Here is a 9,534-nt window from a genome sequence, read left to right on the forward strand (position 1 = left end):
CGCTGATGATGAAGACTCGGCCATAGAGTGAAATAAAAAGAAATTTGAGGAAATTAAATTTCAGAAATTCTGTCCAAATTCTGCAGGTCCGCATTATGGAAAAAATGTCAAATTTTGCAACGTTTCAATTTCGGCTCTCTATATCCCCAAAATGAAGGTTAGTGTTGTTTATGAACACTGATGATGAAGACTCGGCCATAGAGTGAAATAAAAGAAATTTGAGGAAATTAAATTTCACCAGAAATTCTGTCCAAATTCTGCAGGTCCGCGTATGGAAAAAATGTCAAATTTTGCAACGTTTCAATTTCAGCTCTCTATATCCCCAAAATGAAGGTTAGTGTTGTTTATGAACACTGATGATGAAGACTCGGCCATAGAGTGAAATAAAAAGAAATTTGAGGAAATTAAATTTCACCAGAAATTCTGTCCAAATTCTGCAGGTCCGCGTATGGAAAAAATGTCAAATTTTGCAACGTTTCAATTTCGGCTCTCTATATCCCCAAAATGAAGGTTAGTGTTGTTTATGAACACTGATGATGAAGACTCGGCCATAGAGTGAAATAAAAGAAATTTGAGAAATTAAATTTCACCAGAAATTCTGTCCAAATTCTGCAGGTCGCGTATGGAAAAAATGTCAAATTTTGCAACGTTTCAATTTCGGCTCTCTATATCCCCAAAATGAAGGTTAGTGTTGTTTATGAACACTGATGATGAAGACTCGGCCATAGAGTGAAATAAAAAGAAATTTGAGGAAATTAAATTTCACCAGAAATTCTGTCCAAATTTTGTATGGAAAAAATGTCAAATTTTGCAACGTTTCAATTTCGGCTCTCTATATCCCCAAAATGAAGGTTAGTGTTGTTTATGAACGCTGATGATGAAGACTCGGCCATAGAGTGAAATAAAAAGAAATTTGAGGAAATTAAATTTCACCAGAAATTCTGTCCAAATTCTGCAGGTCTGCGTATGGAAAAAATGTCAAATTTTGCAACGTTTCAATTTCAGCTCTCTATATCCCCAAAATGAAGGTTAGTGTTGTTTATGAACGCTGATGATGAAGACTCGGCCATAGAGTGAAATAAAAAGAAATTTGAAATTAAATTTCAGAAATTCTGTCCAAATTCTGCAGGTCCGCGTATGGAAAAAATGTCAAATTTTGCAACGTTTCAATTTCGGCTCTCTATATCCCCAAAATGAAGGTTAGTGTTGTTTATGAACGCTGATGATGAAGACTCGGCCATAGAGTGAAATAAAAAGAAATTTGAGGAAATTAAATTTCACCAGAAATTCTGTCCAAATTCTGCAGGTCGCGTATGGAAAAAATGTCAAATTTTGCAACGTTTCAATTTCGGCTCTCTATATCCCCAAAATGAAGGTTAGTGTTGTTTATGAACACTGATGATGAAGACTCGGCCATAGAGTGAAATAAAAAAGAAATTTGAAATTAAATTTCACCAGAAATTCTGTCCAAATTCTGCAGGTCAGCGTATGGAAAAAATGTCAAATTTTGCAACGTTTCAATTTCGGCTCTCTATATCCCCAAAATGAAGGTTAGTGTTGTTTATGAACGCTGATGATGAAGACTCGGCCATAGAGTGAAATAAAAAGAAATTTGAAATTAAATTTCACCAGAAATTCTGTCCAAATTCTGCAGGTTGTATGGAAAAAATGTCAAATTTTGCAACGTTTCAATTTCAGCTCTCTATATCCCCAAAATGAAGGTTAGTGTTGTTTATGAACGCTGATGATGAAGACTCAGCCATAGAGTGAAATAAAAAGAAATTTGAAATTAAATTTCACCAGAAATTCTGTCCAAATTCTGCAGGTCGCGTATGGAAAAAATGTCCAAATTTTGCAACGTTTCAATTTCAGCTCTCTATATCCCCAAAATGAAGGTTAGTGTTGTTTATGAACGCTGATGATGAAGACTCGGCCATAGAGTGAAATAAAAAGAAATTTGAGAAATTAAATTTCACCAGAAATTCTGTCCAAATTCTGCAGGTCCGCGTATGGAAAAAATGTCAAATTTTGCAACGTTTCAATTTCGGCTCTCTATATCCCCAAAATGAAGGTTAGTGTTGTTTATGAACGCTGATGATGAAGACTCGGCCATAGAGTGAAATAAAAAGAAATTTGAGGAAATTAAATTTCACCAGAAATTCTGTCAAATTCTGCAGGTCCGCGTATGGAAAAAATGTCAAATTTTGCAACGTTTCAATTTCGGCTCTCTATATCCCCAAAATGAAGGTTAGTGTTGTTTATGAACACTGATGAAGACGACTCGGCCATAGAGTGAAATAAAAAGAAATTTGAGAAATTAAATTTCACCAGAAATTCTGTCCAAATTCTGCAGGTCGCGTATGGAAAAAATGTCAAATTTTGCAACGTTTCAATTTCGGCTCTCTATATCCCCAAAATGAAGGTTAGTGTTGTTTATGAACACTGATGATGAAGACTCGGCCATAGAGTGAAATAAAAAGAAATTTGAGAAATTAAATTTCACCAGAAATTCTGTCCAAATTCTGCAGGTCGCGTATGGAAAAAATGTCAAATTTTGCAACGTTTCAATTTCGGCTCTCTATATCCCCAAAATGAAGGTTAGTGTTGTTTATGAACGCTGATGATGAAGACTCGGCCATAGAGTGAAATAAAAAGAAATTTGAAATTAAATTTCACCAGAAATTCTGTCCAAATTCTGCAGGTCCGCGTATGGAAAAAATGTCAAATTTTGCAACGTTTCAATTTTGGCTCTCTATATCCCCAAAATGAAGGTTAGTGTTGTTTATGAACACTGATGATGAAGACTCGGCCATAGAGTGAAATAAAAAGAAATTTGAAATTAAATTTCACCAGAAATTCTGTCCAAATTCTGCAGGTCCGCGTATGGAAAAAATGTCAAATTTTGCAACGTTTCAATTTCGGCTCTCTATATCCCCAAAATGAAGGTTAGTGTTGTTTATGAACACTGATGATGGAGACTCAGCCATAGAGTGAAATAAAAAAGAAATTTGAGAAATTAAATTTCACCAGAAATTCTGTCCAAATTCTGCAGGTCCGCGTATGGAAAAAATGTCAAATTTTGCAACGTTTCAATTTCTGGCTCTCTATATCCCCAAAATGAAGGTTATTGTTGTTTATGAACACTGATGATGAAGACTCGGCCATAGAGTGAAATAAAAAGAAATTTGAGGAAATTAAATTTCACCAGAAATTCTGTCCAAATTCTGCAGGTCCGCGTATGGAAAAAATGTCAAATTTTGCAACGTTTCAATTTCGGCTCTCTATATCCCCAAAATGAAGGTTAGTGTTGTTTATGAACACTGATGATGAAGACTCGGCCATAGAGTGAAATAAAAAGAAATTTGAGGATATTAAATTTCACCAGAAATTCTGTTCAAATTCTGCAGGTTGGCGTATGGAAAAAATGTCAAATTTTGCAACGTTTCAATTTCGGCTCTCTATATCCCCAAAATAAAGGTTAGTGTTGTTTATGAACACTGATGATGAAGACTCGGCCATAGAGTGAAATAAAAAGAAATTTGAGGAAATTAAATTTCAGAAATTCTGTCCAAATTCTGCAGGTCGCGTATGGAAAAAATGTCAAATTTTGCAACGTTTCAATTTCGGCTCTCTATATCCCCAAAATGAAGGTTAGTGTTGTTTATGAACGCTGATGATGAAGACTCGGCCATAGAGTGAAATAAAAAGAAATTTGAAATTAAATTTCACCAGAAATTCTGTCCAAATTCTGCAGGTCCGCGTATGGAAAAAATGTCAAATTTTGCAACGTTTTCAATTTCAGCTCTCTATATCCCCAAAATGAAGGTTAGTGTTGTTTATGAACGCTGATGATGAAGACTCGGCCATAGAGTGAAATAAAAAGAAATTTGAGGAAATTAAATTTCAGAAATTCTGTCCAAATTCTGCAGGTCCGCGTATGGAAAAAATGTCAAATTTTGCAACGTTTCAATTTCGCTCTCTATATCCCCAAAATGAAGGTTAGTGTTGTTTATGAACGCTGATGATGAAGACTCGGCCATAGAGTGAAATAAAAAGAAATTTGAGAAATTAAATTTCACCAGAAATTCTGTCCAAATTCTGCAGGTCGCGTATGGAAAAATGTCAAATTTTGCAACGTTTCAATTTCGGCTCTCTATATCCCCAAAATGAAGGTTAGTGTTGTTTATGAACGCTGATGATGAAGACTCGGCCATAGAGTGAAATAAAAGAAATTTGAAATTAAATTTCACCAGAAATTCTGTCCAAATTCTGCAGGTCGCATATGGAAAAAATGTCAAATTTTGCAACGTTTCAATTTCAGCTCTCTATATCCCCAAAATGAAGGTTAGTGTTGTTTATGAACACTGATGATGAAGACTCGGCCATAGAGTGAAATAAAAAGAAATTTGAGAAATTAAATTTCACCAGAAATTCTGTCCAAATTCTGCAGGTGTATGGAAAAAATGTCAAATTTTGCAACGTTTCAATTTCGGCTCTCTATATCCCCAAAATGAAGGTTAGTGTTGTTTATGAACGCTGATGATGAAGACTCGGCCATAGAGTGAAATAAAAAGAAATTTGAGGAAATTAAATTTCACCAGAAATTCTGTCCAAATTCTGCAGGTCCGCGTATGGAAAAAATGTCAAATTTTGCAACGTTTCAATTTCGGCTCTCTATATCCCCAAAATGAAGGTTAGTGTTGTTTATGAATGCTGATGATGAAGACTCAGCCATAGAGTGAAATAAAAAGAAATTTGAGGAAATTAAATTTCACCAGAAATTCTGTCCAAATTCTGCAGGTCGCGTATGGAAAAAATGTCAAATTTTGCAACGTTTCAATTTCGGCTCTCTATATCCCCAAAATGAAGGTTAGTGTTGTTTATGAACGCTGATGATGAAGACTCGGCCATAGAGTGAAATAAAAAGAAATTTGAAATTAAATTTCACCAGAAATTCTGTCCAAATTCTCAGGTCCGCGTATGGAAAAAATGTCAAATTTTGCAACGTTTCAATTTCGGCTCTCTATATCCCCAAAATGAAGGTTAGTGTTGTTTATGAACGCTGATGATGAAGACTCGGCCATAGAGTGAAATAAAAAGAAATTTGAGGAAATTAAATTTCACCAGAAATTCTGTCCAAATTCTGCAGGTCCGCGTATGGAAAAAATGTCAAATTTTGCAACGTTTCAATTTCGGCTCTCTATATCCCCAAAATGAAGGTTAGTGTTGTTTATGAATGCTGATGAAGAAGACTCAGCCATAGAGTGAAATAAAAAGAAATTTGAGGAAATTAAATTTCAGAAATTCTGTCCAAATTCTGCAGGTCCGCGTATGGAAAAAATGTCAAATTTTGCAACGTTTCAATTTCGGCTCTCTATATCCCCAAAATGAAGGTTAGTGTTGTTTATGAACGCTGATGATGAAGACTCGGCCATAGAGTGAAAAATAAAAAGAAATTTGAGGAAATTAAATTTCAGAAATTCTGTCCAAATTCTGCAGGTCCGCGTATGGAAAAAATGTCAAATTTTGCAACGTTTCAATTTCGGCTCTCTATATCCCCAAAATGAAGGTTAGTGTTGTTTATGAACACTGATGATGAAGACTCGGCCATAGAGTGAAATAAAAAAAATTTGAGGAAATTAAATTTCACCAGAAATTCTGTCCAAATTCTGCAGGTCCGCGTATGGAAAAAATGTCAAATTTTGCAACGTTTCAATTTCGGCTCTCTATATCCCCAAAATGAAGGTTAGTGTTGTTTATGAACGCTGATGATGAAGACTCGGCCATAGAGTGAAATAAAAAGAAATTTGAGGAAATTAAATTTCAGAAATTCTGTCCAAATTCTGCAGGTCCGCGTATGGAAAAATGTCAAATTTTGCAACGTTTCAATTTCGGCTCTCTATATCCCCAAAATGAAGGTTAGTGTTGTTTATGAACGCTGATGATGAAGACTCGGCCATAGAGTGAAATAAAAAGAAATTTGAGAAATTAAATTTCACCAGAAATTCTGTCCAAATTCTGCAGGTCCGCGTATGGAAAAAATGTCAAATTTTGCAACGTTTCAATTTCGGCTCTCTATATCCCCAAAATGAAGGTTAGTGTTGTTTATGAACGCTGATGATGAAGACTCGGCCATAGAGTGAAATAAAAAGAAATTTGAGGAAATTAAATTTCAGAAATTCTGTCCAAATTCTGCAGGTCGCGTATGGAAAAATGTCAAATTTTGCAACGTTTCAATTTCGGCTCTCTATATCCCCAAAATGAAGGTTAGTGTTGTTTATGAACACTGATGATGAAGACTCGGCCATAGAGTGAAATAAAAAGAAATTTGAGAAATTAAATTTCACCAGAAATTCTGTCCAAATTCTGCAGGTCGCGTATGGAAAAAATGTCAAATTTTGCAACGTTTCAATTTCGGCTCTCTATATCCCCAAAATGAAGGTTAGTGTTGTTTATGAACGCTGATGATGAAGACTCGGCCATAGAGTGAAATAAAAAGAAATTTGAAATTAAATTTCACCAGAAATTCTGTCCAAATTCTGCAGGTCAGCGTATGGAAAAAATGTCAAATTTTTGCAACGTTTCAATTTCAGCTCTCTATATCCCAAATATGAAGGTTAGTGTTGTTTATGAACACTGATGATGAACACTCGGCCATAGAGTGAAATAAAAAGAAATTTGAGGAAATTAAATTTCACCAGAAATTCTGTCCAAATTCTGCAGGTCCGCGTATGGAAAAAATGTCAAATTTTGCAACGTTTCAATTTCGGCTCTCTATATCCCCAAAATGAAGGTTAGTGTTGTTTATGAACACTGATGATGGAGACTCGGCCATAGAGTGAAATAAAAAGAAATTTGAGGAAATTAAATTTCACCAGAAATTCTGTCCAAATTCTGCAGGTGTATGGAAAAAATGTCAAATTTTGCAACGTTTCAATTTCGGCTCTCTATATCCCCAAAATGAAGGTTAGTGTTGTTTATGAACGCTGATGATGAAGACTCGGCCATAGAGTGAAATAAAAAGAAATTTGAAATTAAATTTCAGAAATTCTGTCAAATTCTGCAGGTCCGTATGGAAAAAATGTCAAATTTTGCAACGTTTCAATTTCGGCTCTCTATATCCCCAAAATGAAGGTTAGTGTTGTTTATGAACGCTGATGATGAAGACTCGGCCATAGAGTGAAATAAAAAGAAATTTGAAATTAAATTTCACCAGAAATTCTGTCCAAATTCTGCAGGTCGCGTATGGAAAAAATGTCAAATTTTGCAACGTTTCAATTTCAGCTCTCTATATCCCCAAAATGAAGGTTAGTGTTGTTTATGAACACTGATGATGAAGACTCGGCCATAGAGTGAAATAAAAAAAGAAATTTGAGGAAATTAAATTTCACCAGAAATTCTGTCCAAATTCTGCAGGTCGCGTATGGAAAAAATGTCAAATTTTGCAACGTTTCAATTTCGGCTCTCTATATCCCCAAAATGAAGGTTAGTGTTGTTTATGAACGCTGATGATGAAGACTCGGCCATAGAGTGAAATAAAAAGAAATTTGAGAAATTAAATTTCACCAGAAATTCTGTCCAAATTCTGCAGGTCGTATGGAAAAAATGTCAAATTTTGCAACGTTTCAATTTCGGCTCTCTATATCCCCAAAATGAAGGTTAGTGTTGTTTATGAACACTGATGATGAAGACTCGGCCATAGAGTGAAATAAAAAAGAAATTTGAGGAAATTAAATTTTTCAGAAATTCTGTCCAAATTCTGCAGGTCCGCGTATGGAAAAAATGTCAAATTTTGCAACGTTTCAATTTCAGCTCTCTATATCCCCAAAATGAAGGTTAGTGTTGTTTATGAACGCTGATGATGAAGACTCGGCCATAGAGTGAAATAAAAGAAATTTTGAAATTAAATTTCACCAGAAATTCTGTCCAAATTCTCGTATGGAAAAAATGTCAAATTTTGCAACGTTTCAATTTCGGCTCTCTATATCCCCAAAATGAAGGTTAGTGTTGTTTATGAACGCTGATGATGAAGACTCGGCCAAATTAAATTTCAGAAATTCTGTCCAAATTCTGCAGGTCGTATGGAAAAAATGTCAAATTTTGCAACGTTTTCAATTTTCGGCTCTCTATATCCCCAAAATGAAGGTTAGTGTTGTTTATGAACACTGATGATGAAGACTCGGCCATAGAGTGAAATAAAAAGAAATTTGAAATTAAATTTCACCAGAAATTCTGTCCAAATTCTGCAGGTCGCGTATGGAAAAAATGTCAAATTTTGCAACGTTTCAATTTCGGCTCTCTATATCCCCAAAATGAAGGTTAGTGTTGTTTATGAACGCTGATGATGAAGACTCGGCCATAGAGTGAAATAAAAAGAAATTTGAAATTAAATTTCAGAAATTCTGTCCAAATTCTGCAGGTCGCGTATGGAAAAAATGTCAAATTTTGCAACGTTTCAATTTCGGCTCTCTATATCCCCAAAATGAAGGTTAGTGTTGTTTATGAACGCTGATGATGAAGACTCGGCCATAGAGTGAAATAAAAAGAAATTTTTGAAATTAAATTTCACCAGAAATTCTGTCCAAATTCTGCAGGTCCGCGTATGGAAAAAATGTCAAATTTTGCAACGTTTCAATTTCGGCTCTCTATATCCCCAAAATGAAGGTTAGTGTTGTTTATGAACGCTGATGATGAAGACTCGGCCATAGAGTGAAATAAAAAGAAATTTGAGAAATTAAATTTCACCAGAAATTCTGTCCAAATTCTGCAGGTGTATGGAAAAAATGTCAAATTTTGCAACGTTTCAATTTCGGCTCTCTATATCCCCAAAATGAAGGTTAGTGTTGTTTATGAACGCTGATGATGAAGACTCGGCCATAGAGTGAAATAAAAAGAAATTTGAGAAATTAAATTTCAGAAATTCTGTCCAAATTCTGCAGGTCGCGTATGGAAAAAATGTCAAATTTTGCAACGTTTCAATTTCAGCTCTCTATATCCCCAAAATGAAGGTTAGTGTTGTTTATGAACACTGATGATGAAGACTCGGCCATAGAGTGAAATAAAAAGAAATTTGAGGAAATTAAATTTCACCAGAAATTCTGTCAAATTCTTCAGGTCGCGTATGGAAAAAATGTCAAATTTTGCAACGTTTCAATTTCGGCTCTCTATATCCCCAAAATGAAGGTTAGTGTTGTTTATGAACGCTGATGATGAAGACTCGGCCATAGAGTGAAATAAAAAGAAATTTGAGGAAATTAAATTTCACCAGAAATTCTGTCCAAATTCTGCAGGTCGCGTATGGAAAAAATGTCAAATTTTGCAACGTTTCAATTTCAGCTCTCTATATCCCCAAAATGAAGGTTAGTGTTGTTTATGAACACTGATGATGAAGACTCGGCCATAGAGTGAAATAAAAAGAAATTTGAGAAATTAAATTTCAGAAATTCTGTCAAATTCTGCAGGTCTGCGTATGGAAAAAATGTCAAATTTTGCAACGTTTTCAATTTCGGCTCTCTATATCCCCAAAATGAAGGT

This window comes from Macrobrachium rosenbergii, chromosome 3 (genome assembly GCF_040412425.1).
Source record: "Macrobrachium rosenbergii isolate ZJJX-2024 chromosome 3, ASM4041242v1, whole genome shotgun sequence".
Lineage (NCBI taxonomy): Eukaryota > Metazoa > Arthropoda > Malacostraca > Decapoda > Palaemonidae > Macrobrachium > Macrobrachium rosenbergii.